Below are 17,837 nucleotides of genomic sequence, written 5' to 3'. Positions count from 1 at the left end.
ATTTCGAGGTAGATCAACTCTTGTAACCCCTATATTCACCAAATTCAATCAAACAGGAAGTAGGGTATTACCTCCATTAAGAGGACCCGAACCTGGGTAAAACATCGTGTCCCCCGCCTCCTGTTACCTTCGATCCTTAGGTGCATAGTTCGGGACCCCCCTACCCGAGATTTGCCGGTTTTGACACCGACATTGGTGCTTTCATTGAAAGTTCCACTGTGTCGTCGCTAGAAGGCTCGATGGCTCCATCAATCATACACAACAAAACTGACTTGAGGGAGACTTTTCTCCCCGTCCAAATCGTCATATTTGGCAACTTCGCACTACGTGCCAATTCGATTGGCCATCTGGAGCAGATCGACAGCTACGCCCCTAGTCATCAAATCAGTTTTGGAAATCTGGACTATGTCGCTGATATCCGAGGAGACTTGATCTTCCAAGGGTTTGCGGCCCCAACCACAACTCTGGCCTTAGATCCGGAGCACATCACCAGGTCCAAAGACGGGAGTTTAAAACCCGCCGGACTCTCTAGAGCTACAGAGCCTGACACCGGAGAACCGGAGGGGATTGCATCACTGGCAGGCCTAGAGTCATGCCAGGCTCCCCCTATCCTCATGAAGCCAGACTCGCCTCCGGACACTAGTTCCAAACTTTCGAGGTCCGCATCATGTGAGCTCGACCAAGGAACTTCTGTCCTGCCCGACTCTATGGACTCTCGCTTCCCCGTCCAAACCTCGCTCTTAAATGAGGCCCTGGACCTAATGAGACCTCTCGCCATTGCAGAAGAATCACTGCCGAACTACGCCCAACCCATACTAGGGGCTGAGAGCAGGGAATTTCACATCCCGCCCACCACCCACTTCATAGCCACTATCAAGGACTTAACCAACATGCTCGACTATGCTTCCGAAGACATCGGCGACATGGACGATGATGCCAGAGAAGAGCAAAGCGAGAACCAGCCATTTACCGGACACTGGACGGCCAATTCCACATATGACGTGTACATGGTGGACACACCCAAAGAGGATGATAGTGATGGTGGGAAGGATCTAGTCGAGGACAACCCTCCCGTGGCACCGCCAAAGCGTCAATGTCAGTGGTGCCGCTCGAAATCGCGTCGCGAAAAAGACAACAATACCGACACCGGAGACAACAATACTCTGGAGAATGCTGAAGACCAAGAAGCCCCTATCGAACCAACATCCGAGCAGGATGATTGGGAGGATGGGCAAGTCAACCCCGACGATCCTATCGGGAACGAGGGCTCGGAGGATAGTAACTACTTACCGATCTCCGAAGAGGACGAGAGCCTCGGCGATGAAGATTTCATCATGCCAGAGGAACCCCTTGAACAAGAGCTCTTTAAGCGCCGGCTAATAGCCACTGCAAGAAGCCTGAAAAAGAATCATCAACAACTTCAAGCTGATCAGGATTTGCTCAATGACAGATGGACTAATGTCCTGGCAGCCGAGGAATACGGCCTCGAACGCCCAACTAAGAGTTACCCAAAGCGCAAGATGCTACCCCAATTTGAATCATACGATGGCACAACAGATCCCGCAGTTTGGATTGAAGACTTTCTTCTCCACATTCACATGGCCCGTGGTGATGATTTACACGCCATCAAGTACCTCCCCCTAAAACTTAAGGGACCAGCTCGGCATTGGTTAAACAACCTCCCAGAAAACTCTATTGGAAGCTGGGAAGACTTGGAAGATGCCTTTAGAGACAACTTCCAAGGCACTTACATCCGGCCTTCGGATGCCGATGACCTCAGTCACATAGTCCATCAGCTCGGAGAGTCAGCCAGAAAATTCTGGACCAGGTTCTAATTAAAAAGATTCAAATTATTGATTGTCTGGACGCCGAGGCTCTAGAAGCCTTTAAACACATCATTCACGATGAATGGCTCGCCCGACACCTCGGCCAAGAGGAGCCGAAGTCAATGGCAGCCCTAACAGCACTCATGACCCGCTTTTGCACGGGCGAAGATAGCTGGCTAGCCCATAGCAGCAACAGTACCAGTAACCCTAGCACTTCTGAAGCCAGAGAAATAGCAATGGCAGGCCCCGACGCAACAAAAACAAGCGTTGGAGTAACAACGACAACGCCGAAGACACGGCGGTCAATGCTGGGTTCAGTGGCTCCAAATCCGGTCAGCGAAAGAAGCAATTCAAAAGAAACAAAGACGGTTCATCTAGCCTGGACCGAATAGTCAATCGACCTTGCCAGATTCATGGCACCCCTGACAAGCCCGCCAACCATACTAACAGAAGTTGTTGGGTCTTTAAACAGGACGGTAAGTTAAACACCAAGCATAAGGGGAAAGGGTCGCCCAGCGAGGATGGAGACGAGGAACCTCACCCACCGAACACAGGTGGACAAAAGAAATTTCCCACCGAGGTCAAAATGATGAACACGATATACGTTACTCACATCCCCAAGAGGGAGCGCAAGCGTGCATTAAGGGACATCTATGCGATAGAGCCAGTCGCCCCAAAATTCAAAACATGGTCAGCATGTCCGATCACTTTTGATCGTAGAGACCATCCGACCAGTATCCATCATGGAGGTTCAGTCGCATTGGTCCTCGACCCAATTATCGATGGATTCCACCTCATGAGAGTCCTCATGGATGGCGACAGCAGTCTTAACCTGCTCTATCAGGACACAGTCTGCAAAATGGGTATTGACTCGTCGAGAATCAAGCCACACCAAAACTACCTTTAAAGGAGTAATACATGGTGTAGAGGCCCGCTGCACGGGCTCAATCACATTGGAGGTCATCTTCGGTTTGCCACACAACTTCCGAAGCGAAGACTTGATCTTCGACATCGTCCCTTTCCGCAGTGGTTATCACACACTGCTCGGACGAACCGCGTTCGCCCGCTTTAATTCAGTCCCGCACTATGCCTATCTAAAACTCAAGATGCCAGGACCACACGGTGTTATAACAGTCCATGGAAATATGGATCGCTCCCTCCATACTAAGGAACACACCGCGGCCCTCGCAGCAGAAGTACAGGTTGGCCTTATCAAGCCAAACGCTACATCGGCAGTCAAGCCTGCAGACCCTGTCAAACGAGGCCGGACTACCCTGCAGAACAACAATCCAGCTCGTCAGGAGCTCGATTAGCAATTCGGCCTCTTTCTTAGCCCCAACCGAACTGCGTCATATGTACCGCATGCACATAACTACACACTAAGATACCATGGGCAAAGACGGAGGCATATCAAAGATAAAGTCCACAATATGGCTTGACCCTACCTGGACCCTCTTACACTCTTTATCCTTATTTTCGTTTTCTTTTTTCAGGTTCCCTAAAATCCACATCACCTTTTGATGGTGCCAAGGGCCCCTTTTCCCGGCCCCTTATGAAAACCCGATCATTGGTCCTCTCAAAGGATTACACACCAAGGCGAAAATAAACGCGGATGTACGACAGAGTATCTAAAGGATCTTCAAAGATCGCCTCTTCCTTTTTAGTATCCGTGCACAGTTTTCCCTTGTGCTCGGCTTGTAAAATAGCCTCGATGCTTATAGCATCATCTGTACAAATACGTTTTAACATATCAATCAGACTATAATGGAAATAGTTTTTCGCCCAACCTATTCGGTACCAGCTTATTTCCTAATATGCATTCCCTCTTTTTTCTTTTCATCTGATTGTCATGTACACCTCGGCAATACTTAAATCTCCAGGGGCTCCATTTAGCCACGTACATTTCTTAAAAATAACATAAGTCCGAACACTTTTATAGTACAATTCAGCATCCCGAATATAGCACTATATGCATCGGCTCCGAATCATGTCTTGGGTCAATAGTTGGGTCGCCCGGCTCCTATGGTTACTACCTTACACTACATAAAAATACACTTCCGAGATGATACGTGTTTGTCACAGTAGGTCGCGTTTTCTGTCATGCATGTACATCCATGACGATTTTATGACAGAATCAAGATAGTCATACTTGTGCTGTCATAGAAGTGTTCCATGACATTACCAAAATTATCATCACCGAAGTGTCCACTTCCATGACGATAAATCGTGCGTCACAGAAGTGCCTTCGTCAAGGGTGACCGACACGTGGCATCCACCATAACGGAACACCATTAATCTATCGGGTCTGGTTTTGGATCCGATAACCCGTTAACTGCCCGGACTAATGGGAAATTTCCACGTGTAAAATTCTAATTTGCTAGAGGAAACACATGTCAACTCGTCAGTGGGTCAGATAGGCGCCTATGATATGTCGACACATGCAACGGCCCACCACTGGCCCATTTAGCTTACAAAGGCTGGCCCGTTTGACTTGGTCAAAAGTTAGCGGGTTGGCCCATGAAAAGCATCTTAACGGTCTCTTCGCAAATAGCCCATTTTACAGCCCGGTAACTCACAACCCATTAGGGCCTAGCTGAAATCGGCCCAACAATGTCATGTGGGCCCTCGAATATAACACCAGCCTGTTTCACTTTCGTCCCATGTGTTAAGGCATGTCTCTCTATGTAGTTTTGGTGATTGATGACAACGCTTTTGCGGACTAATTATGTGCATTGAGTATTTCACAGATTCATCCTTTGGCACGAGACGATTCCTTCCCCTCGGAGTTTTAAGCGAAGATGGTGTAGCTATTTCGTTTCAGTTTTGGTGGACTTGTTTCGTAGGAGTCACAGTACTATCAAGAGGGGGTCCGCATTGGTAAGGCTAGGGTGGAATCAACACGTACACATCCCCTTTGCACCCATAGAGCCTTCCCGCTTCGATGGAGAATCCCTCCTTGGTTCTTGAGAAATCTGTTCCCAGCAGTAGTACCGCGGACCCCAGCGGTAGTATCGCTCAGATCCTTAGGCGGCAGTACCACTACGCAGCGGTAGTACCGCCTGGGGGCTCTTAGTCATAATACCGCTGCTGCTCTGAGCTCCTACCGCCTCGACTCGAGGGTATCGCCTCTCGTGTCGGGTTTTGCAGCACTGCCAGCGGCAGTAGAGGCGGTAGTACCGCTCGCGAGCGGTAGTACCGCCCCTACCACCGCTGCTAGTACCGCCCCGGGTCCAGATCCTGCTTCGCCTTTGGCCTTCCCTGTCTACACGACAATACCGCGAGGGGGAGCGGTAGTACCGTTGATCCCAGCGGTAGTACCGCTGCCCCGAGTGGTAGTACCGCTCTTTGCGGGGTTGAATGGGGGGTAACGGTTGGATTGTTTCCCCCCTTATAAAAGGAGGTCTTCTTCTCCAAGTTGACCTACCTCTTCCTCCTCAAACTCCATTGATGCCCTAAGCTCCATTTTCGCCCGATCTCTCTCCCTACCCAATCAAACTTGTTGATTCTCTAGGGATTGGTTGAGAAGGCCTAGATCTACACTTCCACCAAGATAAATTTGTTTCACCCCAGTAATCCTTTGTGGATCTTGTTACTCTTGGGTGTTTGAGCACCCTAGATGGTTTAGGTCACTGCGGAGCCATAGTCCATTGTGGTGAAGCTTCGTGGTGTCGTTGGGAGCCTCCAATTAAGTTGTGGAGATTGCCCCAACCTTGTTTGTGAAGGTCCGGTCGCCGCCTTCAGGGGCACCAATAGTGGAATCATGGCATCTCACATTGTGTGAGGGCGTGAGGAGAATATGGTGGCCGTAGTGGCTTCTTGGGAAGCATTGTGCCTCCACACCGCTCCAACAGAGACGTACTTCCCCTCAAAGGGAAGGAACTTCGATAACACATCCTTGTCTCCATCGGTTCCTCTTTTGGTTATCTCTCACCTTTACTTGTGCAAGCTAATTTGTGTTGTATCCTTGCTTGCTTGTGTGCTTATTGTTGTTGTATCATATAGGTTGCTCACCTAGTTGCATATCTAGACAACCTACTTTGATGCAAAGTTTAATTTGGTAAAGAAAAGTTAAAAAATGTTAGTTTCCTATTCACCCCCCTCTAGTCAACTATATCGATCCTTTCAATTGGTATCAGAGCCTCGTCTCTTAATTAAGGGCTTTACCGTCCTAAGAGTATGGTTGACACCATATACGGTGAGGAGGAGCACCCCGGTGTGAATCCTTCTTCGTCTACGGATGATGGGGGATCCCCGGTCTCACGTGAGAAATTCAATGTGGCTTTGGACACATTGAAAACCTCCATGATGACCGAGGTCAAAGGCATGTTCAAAGAGTTTCTTGATGGTCTTAAATTATCCACCGCACCTTTGGAAGTGGCCGCTCCCACTAACAAGGTGGCAGATGCTAACTCCGATAAGGAGGAAGCTTCTAGTGATAAAGTTCCTTTATCTAGTGGTAGGAATGGTAGCGGCATATTTGCCCATGTTGAACCTCCACTTACTTATGGAGGACCGGTTGTCGGTGTCAAAACCGGCGGATCTCGGGTAGGGGGTCCCGAACTGTGCGTCTAGGCGGATGGTAACAGGAGACAAGGGACACGATGTTTTACCCAGGTTTGGGCCGAGTTCGGCGAGGAAGTCGATTGACAGGAATGTGTCTGTAGGTGTGCTCACGGGTCGTCCGGCGGAGGAAATGCCTGGTTCCACGGGTGACCTTCTTCCCGAGCTGCTGCAACTGCACGAACATGTCCGGCAGGCGATGAGCGGCATCGTGCAGGCCTTATGGCCGTCCGTCTCCCTACCCGAGGGTCTTGGAGGGCTTGCTGAGAAGCTTCAGGGAGTACGGCAGCGTTTCCGTCTGTGGAAGATATCGGCCTGCCGTCAAGGCGCCAGGGAGGCCTGGGCCATGGTGAAGACGCGGTACACGAAGGCTGATCCAAACCACATGGCCGAGGTCGGACCTATGGGGCCCGATGGGAAGGAGATCCCCGTGAGCCTGATGTACGGCCAAGTAGAGTTGGCCGCGAAATATTCCCAACGGGACTGTAAACTAGACAACCTATTAGATGGGATTGAAGAGGAGTACAATCAGTCAGTTTGACGATGTAATTTAAAATGACATGTAAAATGCCTTCTAGCCGGATTGTAGATCGTTTGTCTTTGCGGACCTTTTCGCTTCAACCTCGGGACCCAACAGTCTAGAGTGTGTCCGAATACCCTCATAGTTATAAAAAAACTGGGGCATGCATGGAGACCAGGCGTAGGGGTCATAAGTGCTTTATCAGACAAGTGCCCACCTAGCTATGTTATATTACATGGTTAGTAAGAAACATCTTCCAGGGAGAATAGTTCCGTTAGGGGTTCCTTTCCCTGGGAGGCATGCCCTAAAGTGCATGTCCGGACTGCGAAAAGAGCAGAAAAAGCATCTGGGGGCAGATAAATAAGTAAGTAATAAATCATCTTTCAAGTCACTGACCGAATATTCCCTTAAGAACGCTAGCCTTCGGCTTCACCCAGTCTGAGGTACACATCCGGCTGACCCGGCAGTAACAATCGCAAAGGTGCTCCCTTTACCTCCTAGCCGAACAATCGGGAACGTAGGGGTAAGCACAGGAGCCAGGCAACCCGGCTTGGCCAAAACTTAAGTCATATCGATGCATATAATGGTGAGTAAAAGGTACATGAGGAAGTATGACACATGTGTTGGGCATGAATCCCGTATAAATAAGCTTCTGTTAAAGAAGCCCCCAGGTATAACGAGTGCGAGTGGCACATCGAGTGTGTGCGAACAATGCGCAGATCAACCCTCAAAGGCTTTTACTGAAAGAGAGAGGAAAAAGGAGGGAAACAAAAGACAGCGAAAAAAAATATGAAAGGTGGATGGAGGAAGGAGACGAACTCTGTGTCCGGCGCTAGGCGTAGAATCTTTAGAGACGGGCTGCGTTCCATGGGTTCGGCTCGAGTCGGTTGTCAGATGCGTTGCGTAGACGGTATGCACCACCGGTAAGGACTTGGTCGATGATGAAGGGACCTTCCCATTTGGGCTTAAGTTTGTCCTTTTTCTTGTCCGGCAGGCGTAGAACTAGCTCACCAACATTGTAAGTTTTGGCCCGTACTTCTCTGCTTTGATATCTTCAAGCCTGCTGCTGATAGAATGCAGAACAGGATTTTGCCACGTCGCACTCCTCCTCTAAGGCGTCCAAACTGTCCTGCCGATCCAACTCGGCTTCTCTTTCTTCGTACATGCGCACGCGAGGTGAGACATGAATGATATCGCAGGGCAAAACTGCCTCTGCGCCGTATACCATAAAAAATGGTGTGAATCCGATAGTGCGGTTTGGCATGGTCCGCAGCCCCCAGAGTACGGAGTCGAGCTCCTCTACCCAATGCGTGTTAGATTTCATGAGGGACCGCACTAATCTGGGTTTAATGCTGCTCATGATTAGACCATTTGCTCGTTCGACTTGACCGTTGGTTTGAGGGTGATAGACTGAAGCGTAGTCGAGCTTGATGCCCATGTTTTTGCACCAGAGTTTAACCTCGTCGGCCGTGAAATTCGTGCTGTTATCAGTGATGATGCTGTGGGGGACGCCAAAATGGTGTACTACCCCAGATATAAAGTCTATCACGGGTACGGATTCTGCCGTTTTAACTGGCTTGGCCTCTATCCATTTGGTGAATTTGTCCACCATGACCAATAAGTATTTTTGCTTGTGGGTTCCCCCTTTAAGGGGTCCAACCATATCAAGCCCCCAGACCGCGAACGGCCAAGTGATGGGTATAGTTTTGAGGGCGGTGGGTGGCATGTGGCTTTGATTAGCAAAGAGCTGGCAACCGACGCATCGTTGGACTAAATCCTGAGCATCTGCCCGGGCTGTCGGCCAATAAAATCCTGTACGGAAGGCCTTGCCTACAAGGGCCCGGGCTGCGGCGTGGTGCCCGCCGAGTCCGGCGTGAATTTCATCCAGGAGATTTCGCCCTTCCTCTTCGGAGATACCCCTTTGAAAGACTCCGGTTGTGCTTTTCTTATAAAGTTCTCCCTCATGGACCTTGTAGGCTTTAGATCACCGAACTATGCAGCGGGCCTCATTTTGGTCTTCGGGAAGTTCCTGCCTAATTAAGTAGGCTAGGAATGGCTCCGTCCACGGGGCAATTACTGCCATTATTTCATGGGCTGAAGGTGTTATTTCATTGGCTGAGCCACCGATTATGTCAGAATGTTCCGTGTTGGGTGGTGCAGTTGGTTTCGGGTTGTTATTTCCGGACTCCTCTTCCCATAATACGGATGGCTTAAAGAGCCGCTCCAGGAAGATGTTTGGAGGGACAGCGTCGCGTTTTGCGCCGATGCGTGCCAACACGTCTGCTGCCTGGTTATTATCCCGGGCTACATGGTGGAATTCGAGTCCTTCGAACCGAGCTGACATTTTTAGGACGGCGTTATGGTAGGCTGCCATTTTTGGATCCTTGGCGTCAAAGTCTCCATTTACTTGGGATATTGCGAGGTTTGAATCCCCGCGCACCTCTAGGCGTTGAATACCCATGGAGATTGCCATCCGGAGACCATGTAGAAGGGCCTCATATTCGGCTGCGTTGTTGGAGTCCATGTACATTATTTGAAGTACGTATTGGACTGTGTCTCCGGTTGGGGACGTCAAGACGACGCCAGCCCCCAAGCCAGCCAACATTTTGGAGCCGTCGAAATGCATGATCCAATTGGAGTATGCGCCGTACTCTTTAGGGAGTTCGGCTTTGGTCCATTCGGCAATGAAGTCAGCCAAAACTTGCGAGTTTATAGCTCGCCGTGGTTTGTAGGTTATGTCAAATGGTAAGAGCTCAATGGCCCATTTTGCAATCCTGCCCATCGCGTCGCGATTGTTTATAATGTCGTTGAGAGGTACTTCGGAGGCCACCGTTATGGAACACTCTTGAAAGTAGTGTCGTAGCTTCCGGGATGCCATGAACACTGCGTACGCTATCTTTTGATAATGTGGGTATCGGGACTTGCATGGAGTTAAGACAGTGGATACGTAGTACACTGGTTTTTGAAGAGGGAATTTGTGCCCTTCTGTTTCTCGTTCGACGACGAGTACCGCGCTGACAACTTGATGTGTTGCCGCGATATATAATAACATCGGTTCGCCCAGGTTGGGCGCGGCCAGGACCGGGTTTGTTGCCAATATGGCCTTAATTTCTTCGAGTCCGGCCGTGGCAGCATCCGTGCATTCGAAGTGTTAGGTGCGCCGGAGGAGGCGATAGAGGTGCAGTGCCTTTTCTCCCAAACGAGAGATGAAGCGGCTTAGAGCCGCCACGCATCCAGTTAGTTTTTGTATTTGTTTGAGGTCTTTTGGGATATCCAATTGTGACAGAGCTCGGATCTTGGCTGGGTTTGCTTCAATTCCTCTACCGGATACAATGAAGCCCAAGAGCTTTCCGGCTGGTACGCCGAAAACACATTTTCCGGGTTGAGCTTAATGTCATATGCTCAGAGGTTGTCGAATGTAAGCCTCAAATCGTCTACTAGAGTTTCGACGTGTTTGGTCTTAAACGACCACATCGTCTACGTATGCCTCCACTGTTTTGCCTATCTGGGTAGCCAGACATGTCTGAATCATGCGCTGATATGTTGCGCCGGCGTTTTTGAGTCCGAAGGGCATTGTGTTGAAGCAGAATGGTCCGTATGGAGTAATGAATGCCGTTGCGGCTTGGTCTATTTCCGCCATCTTGATTTGATGGTATCCGAAGTATGCGTTGAGGAAGCACAATGAATCGTGCCCTGCGGTAGCATCGATGATTTGGTCGATGCGGGGGAGGGGGAAAGGATCCTTTGGACAGGCCTTGTTAAGGTCTTTAAAATCGACACAAAGGCACCAGGATTTGTCCTTTTTTGGTACCATTACCAGGTTTGCTAGCCAGTCCGGATGTTTTATATCTCTGATGAATCCGGCTTCTAAGAGTTTGGCTAGCTCCTCTCCCATTGCCTGTCTTTTGGGTTCGGAAAATCACCGAAGATCCTGTTTGACTGGCTTGAATCCTTTTAGGATATTTAGGCTGTGTTCTGCCAGCCTGCGTGGGATTCCTGGCATATCTGAAGGGTGCTAGGCAAAAATGTCCCAATTTTCCCGAAGGAATTCTCGTAGTGCGGCTTCTACATCAGGGTTTAGTTGTGCCCCAATGGAGGCCGTCTTTGTGGGGTCCGTTGGATGGACCTAGAATTTGACTATTTCGTCTGCTGGTTTAAAAGAGGTGGACTTAGATCTCTTATCGAGTATCACATCTTCCCTATTCACCATGGAGTGCAGCGTAGTGAGTTCCTCTGCCGCTAGGGCTTCGGATAGTGCCTCTAGGGCTAGTGTGGCTGTCTTATTTTCAGCGCGGAGTGCTATATCTGGATCACTGGCAAGAGTGATGATTCCATTGGGCCCGAGCATTTTAAGCTTCATGTACCCGTAATGGGGTATAGCTTGGAAAATTGTGAATGCCTCTCGCCCTAACAAGGCGAGATATCCGCTGCTGAACGGGGCCACTTGGAACGTGACCTCCTCGGACCTGTAATTGTCCGGTGAGCCGAACACTACATCTAGTGTGATTTTTCCTGTGCAGCGTACTTCCCGACTAGGGATTATTCCTCTAAAGGTTGTGCTGCTTCGCTCAATGTGGCTCTAGTATATTTCTATTTTTTGGAGGGTTTCCTCGTAGATGAGGTTTAATCCGCTGCCGTCATCCATGAGTACCTTGGTAAGACGAAAGCCGTCCACTATCGGACTGAGGACCAATGCGGCTGGTGCTCGGACTGCTCGAAATTTAGGTTCGTCGCTGGCATTGAAGGTGATAGCCGTGTCACTCCATGGATTTGTTGTTGCTACTTGGTAGACTTCGGCGAGGCTGCGGATTGTTCATTTCCGCATATTATTTGATGCGAGAGTCTCGAAGACCGTTAATACCGTACTGGTACTGTTGGGCTGGTTACTCGGGGCTAGAAAACCTTCGCCACTTTTGGCCACCTGCCGTAGTATCCAACATGCTCGAAGGCTATGTGTTGGAGTGGCGCCCTCTGTACTATGGATTTTACAGGGTCCGTTGAGCCATCCCTCCAGTACGGTTCCGTGCCCTTTAGGGGTTTTTTGCTTTTTGATTTTTGACCCAGGTGCTTGAGTATGGCGCACCCTTTTATTTCGAACTAGGGTTATGTTCAGGGCCGGATTGTCCCAAAACCTGGTTTCGGTTTTCCAGGCACTCTCCATCGCACAGTATTTTTGTACTATGGTCGCCAGGTCGGCGAAGCGTGTAACTTCGCGATGACTTATGGCATTCATGATTCCCTTGTCCGTGCAATTGTTGCAGAAAATTGAGATTGCGCTTTCCTCACGGCAGTCCTTTATCCTGTCCATAACCAGGAGGAATCTGGCCCAGTAATGATGTACTGTTTCATCGGGCTCTTGCCGTATTTGAGATAGATCACTTATGTTTGGGTGGGCAGGCGGAATTAAATTCGGAACCCCGCCCAATCTGAGGCTCAAAGGCCGAGAAGTTTCCAGATTTGGAAGCTTGGATTGCTGGATGTTATCCAACAAATCTGGTCCGATGCCTGACTTTAGGTTCAGTACTTGATTGACGTCCATCCCTCCGCGGGAATCCGGTATGGAGGGATCGGGAATCCGGACATAACTGGTCTTTAACATAGAAGAAGAGTCGCCGCGTTGTTCCTCTACCACAACAACGTGGTGGGTAGCCTGGGGAGAGTTAATTTCTCTCAGATCGGTTTTAAGCCCAATCTGATCATAGTATGTAGCGACTCCCAGGGCGGCGATGCGATCCAAGAGCTCATTTACGAAGGAGAGCTCCATCGGATCTAGCTGCTCGGTGAATTCCAAGTTGACGTGAAGATCGCTTTTGATGACCTGAGAGGTCATTGTCGGAGCGGTGGCCGAACAGGCGGTCATAAGAAAACCACCTAGCCGGATAGTTTGGCCGGTGGCCAAAGCTCCCTTGGTGACGGCGCCGTCTTTAAAGACGGGGAAAGGCATCCCTCCTGATTGCGATGGCACAGAGGAACTCTCAATGAAAGCACCAATGTCGGTGTCAAAACCGGCGGATCTCGGGTAGGGGGTCCCAAACTGTGCGTCTAGGCGGATGGTAACAAGAGACAAGGGACACGTTGTTTTACCCAGGTTCGGGCCCTCTTGATGGAGTTAAAACCCTACATCCTGCTTGATTGATATTGATGATGTGGGTATTACAAGAGTAGATCTACCACGAGATCAAGGAGGCTAAACCCTAGAAGCTAGCCTATGGTATGATTGTTGTTCGTCCTACGGACTAAAACCATCCGGTTTATATAGACACCGGAGAGGGCTAGGGTTACACAGAGTCGGTTACAATGGTAGGAGATCTACATATCCGTATCGCCAAGCTTGCCTTCCACGCCAAGGAAAGTCCCATCCGGACACGGGACGAAGTCTTCAATCTTGTATCTTCATAGTCTTGAAGTCCGGCTGATGATGATAGTTCGGCTATCCGGACACCCCCTAGTCCAGGACTCCCTCACCGGTTCCCTCCACTCATTTAAATCATGTTGGTCCTCCTCCTAAGATTATGAAAAATGAGGATTTTGACTCTTGGGTCTATCGCTTTAAACATCATTTAAATCATGTTAATACTAATCTTTGGAGAATCATTGAGCAAGGTTTCTATCTGCATGACCCACGCAACTTCACCCCTAGAGAAGCCGCGGACCATCAATTCAACAAGAATGCTCTCTTCATCATCCAAGATGCAATTCCATCCTAAGATATTGCGCATCTCCGACCATTCACCATGGCCAAGGAAGCATGTCGCCATGTTGTTTCCATTTACAAGGGAAGCACAAGCATTCAACACTCCAACTATGAAGTGGTGCAAGATGAAGCCGATGAGTTTGCAATGAATGAAGATGAAGAACCTAGCCAGCTTTACCGGAGATTAACCACTCTCGCGGTCTCACTCCGAGATCATGGGAGCAAGGATACAGATGACAATTTGGATCAAGCGCAAGTTCCTCAAGGCCATGATGCCTTACCACAAGGCCATGTCCTTCGTCATCCTTCAAAGGCCGGACTTCCACACCTTGACCTCAAGTGAAGTGTTGGATGATTTTTTGGCGATGAGGATCTTGGACAAGACCCCTGTCGGTGTCAAAACCGGCGGATCTCGAGTAGGTGGTCCCGAACTATGCGTCTAGGCGGATGGTAACAGGAGACAAGGGACATGATGTTTTTACCCAGGTTTGGGCCCTCTCGATGGAGGTAAAACCCTACTCCTGCTTGATTAATATTGATGATATGGGTAGTACAAGAGTAGATCTACCATGAGATCAGAGAGGCTAAACCCTAGAAGCTAGCCTATGGTATGATTGTTGTCCGTCCTACGGACTAAAACTCTCCGGCTTATATAGACACTGGATAGGGCTAGGGTTACAAGAGTCGGTTACAATGGGAGGAGATCTACATATCCGTATCGCCAAGCTTGCCTTCCACGCCAAGGAAAGTCCCATCCGGACACGGGACGAAGTCTTCAATCTTGTATCTTCATAGTCCAGGAGTCCGGCCAAAGGTTATAGTCTGGTCATCCGGAAACCCCCTAATCCAGGACTCCCTCAGTAGCCCCTGAACCAGGCTTCAATGACGACGAGTCCGGCGTGCAGATTGTCTTCAGCATTGCAAGGCGGGTTCCTCCTCCGAATACTTCATAGAAGATTTTGTACACAAGGATAGTGTCCGGCTCTGCAAAATAAGTTCCACATACCACCGTAGAGAGAATAATATTTGTATAAATCTAATCTTCTGACGTATTCCGCAGCGTGACACCACGCCACGGCCAAGCCTTTATTCGAATCGTTTTACTGTCCCACCTCAGCGCGTTTAGCGAGGTGGTTTCCTTGGCACGTCTTGTCGAAGCAGAGATCGTGTCTCCTTATTCCGGGATTCTCATCAATACGGGCGTGGGTAACCTAACCGTGCCTATTAGTATATCTCTTCAATCAAAGGCGAGTCCCAAACGGTCACGGGGAGGGCTCTTGGTATTCAATCTCTTTATAAAGAGACCAAGGCCCGACTCCTTTCTTTCAATCTCAATCAAATCCGCCTCTCACCTCGAGTTCCAACACCCAAAGCTCCAGATTCAGGCGCTTCGGACCTCCGATGATGTCTGGCTCCGACTTTCAAGGTCGGTGGATGCCTTCTTCCGTTACGGAAGAAGACGTGTTAAAGCTAAGAGATGCCAGGTATCTAACCGGCGAAATTTCGCATAGGCTGCCCGCTCAAGGGCAGGTTATTCCCACTCCCAAGCCTGGTGAGAGTGTGGTGTTCGCGTCTCACTTCTTTCAAGGAGTAGGCTTCCCGACGGACCCCTTCGTGAGGGGGCTCATGTTTTACTATGGGCTGGAATTTCACGACTTTGCTCCGGAGTCCATCCTCCTATCTCATCGTTCATTGTCGTGTGCGAGGCCTTCCTCCATATTACTCCTCACTTCGGATTGTGGCTTAAGACCTTCAAAGTAGAGCAGAAGATGATCGAGGGGTAGCACGCAGAGTGCGGAGGTGCTGTTATAAGCAAGATTGCCGACGCTCCATAGCCCGAGGGCTCTTTTCAAGAGGAGTTCAGCTTATGGCAACGAGAGTGGTTTTATATCACAGCTCCCAGGGGCACCAAATGGGTGGCGCCACCTGCCTTTCGCTCGGGTCCCCCACCACAGCTAGCGTCATGCGTCAATAAAGGGCTTAACTGGGGGCCGTCCAAGGACGTGCCCTTGTTGCAGGGCCGCATTCGAGACCTCCTAGAAAGAGATATCAATCTGGCCGTAGTGATGCAGGTTATGTTGATTCGCCGCATCCTGCCTTGCAAACGTCGCCCCCTCCGCCTGTGGGAGTTTAATCCGGAAGGACCACGAGCCCTCCAACATTTTGTGGGCGCGACGCCCATGGAGATGTACAAATTGTTCTTCGGATCACAAGCAATGTGTCCGGACTCATCCGAGGACGTGGATCTGAGCTGCAATCGCCCGGATACTCAAGTAAGTAGCCATGTACCCGGACACGCTATCCGTATATTTATCATAAAATTGCCCTTAAAAGAGCTGTCCCTTAAACAGGAGTGGATGTCGAAAGCAAAGCTAATCAGGTGTCCGGCCCCCCTCCCCGAGACCACGCCGGATCCCGTGTTAACCAGGATGCTGGAGGTTGTGCCTTTGGAAGAAGGCGAAGAGGGGATCAAGGAAGCTACCGCCTCCCCGAAGGAGGCTGTTAGGAAAGGTGGAATCGAGAATTCCTCTAACCAGGGGAAGAAGAGGACCGCCTCTAAAGACCCAGAGGCCATGGTCCCAAAGCAGGGGAAGAAATCTTTGTTAGAGGGTCCGGCGCCGGGGAGTGCGTCGGTCGCATTGCGCCCCCAAGGGGATCAGCTCTCCAGCGAGCCGTAAGTAAAGAGGGGGGGGGGGGTTGAAAATGAAAGATATCCCTGTTCTATTTTTGAGGAAGATAACCGAAATTTTACCTTGTAGTTCGGATCACAACCCTTCTCAGCAGAGCTCATCTTCAGGGGATCTTCGTCCGAAGATGATGGAGAGCGGAACGCCTCCCCCTGCCTACCGCCTTGCGAGGCGGGCGACCCTGAGCCGGAAGGCAGTCGTATGGCCCCCAAGGCCCTCCGTGTCTGGCCTTCGAAAAAGGCCATCGGACGAGTCCGGCACCGTCCGGTGCATGGTCGGAGGAGCTTAAGGATTTGCTCGGGAGAGCGTCTATCTCAGAAGAACACCGTACATTGATGGATACAGTGATTGGAAGGATTTCATTGGTGGAGAGCGGGTTGTACGAAGCCGTCAGGAGTTTACTGACAGGTTTTGAGGTACGCAAAATGATGTACCTTTTGACAGATCCACACATATAAGATGCGCCCTGTATAGATAGTAGCCCCTGAGACTCTGTGCGTTGTCAAAAATGATAGTGCGCTGAGGATCATAATCCCAGGTATAATATGTCGCCTTTCCTATATAGGTGGCGAAGTGTTCGGTGGCTAGCCGGACTGATGAATTTGCCGAGCTAAAGCGGCAACTTGACGTGGCAGATGCCGACATCGGGCTTGTCAACAAGCGGCTGGACGAGGCACAAGGTATGTAATGTCTCCGAAGACACAAGGTAAGAGGAGCTTGATGCCCGTACCTTACAACATGTGTGCTTGATGCAGATGGTGCCGCTGTCATGGAGAACCTTCGGGCGGAACTTGCCCGAGCCAAGGAGCTGGCCAGGAAAAGCGATGCGGCTGCCTTAAAGGCGGCTGAAGAGCTGAAAGCCGAACAGGCTGCTCATTGCCAAAGCAAGAAGGAAATGGCCGAGATGGCTGTAAAGTTGAAGAATGCTGCCGACCACTGCAAGCTTCTTGAAAAAGAAGATCGGGTGGCACAGAAGGACCTAGAGAAGGTCACTACCGAGGCCAAGGATACTCGCTCTGCGATGAGAGCTATGAAGGAGGAGCTACGTCAGGCCGGAGATATCACGACTGGAAAGCCCTTTATGCTGCGGATGAAGTTCGGGGATCCTAAGTATGCTCCGTTGGACCGGAAGTGGAGTGCGGTGAACACTTATGTAGACTTGGCGGCGAGTGCCGCGGACGCGGCCGAACACTTCAGCGATCAAAATGACCATGAAGTGGAAAGGCTTTCTTGGTCACAGTTCCATAATCCAGAGCGCCCACTTCCATTAACCGATCGTTTGGCCGCATGGCGGAACTGAATAGGTTATCCGGACTCGCCATGAAGTATGTCGTGAGTCATCTGTGGCCGAAAAGGCCCGAGCCGAAGAGTTATTTTAGCTTGGTGCAGCAGTTCCTCGGTGCGGTGCCGCATACTAATGCAATGACGAGGTCAGCATGCATAGAGGGTGCGCAGATGGCTCTTGCCCGTGTCAAGACATACTGGGCGGAGATGAAGGCCATTGTTGTTGCATCCCAAGATTCGGACGAGAGCCGAGTACCTGCCGAGCA

Source organism: Triticum dicoccoides, chromosome 3B (genome assembly GCF_002162155.2).
Source record: "Triticum dicoccoides isolate Atlit2015 ecotype Zavitan chromosome 3B, WEW_v2.0, whole genome shotgun sequence".
NCBI lineage: Eukaryota > Viridiplantae > Streptophyta > Magnoliopsida > Poales > Poaceae > Triticum > Triticum dicoccoides.
The sequence above is the reverse complement of the archived record's forward strand: the minus strand, read 5'-3'. Positions refer to the sequence as shown.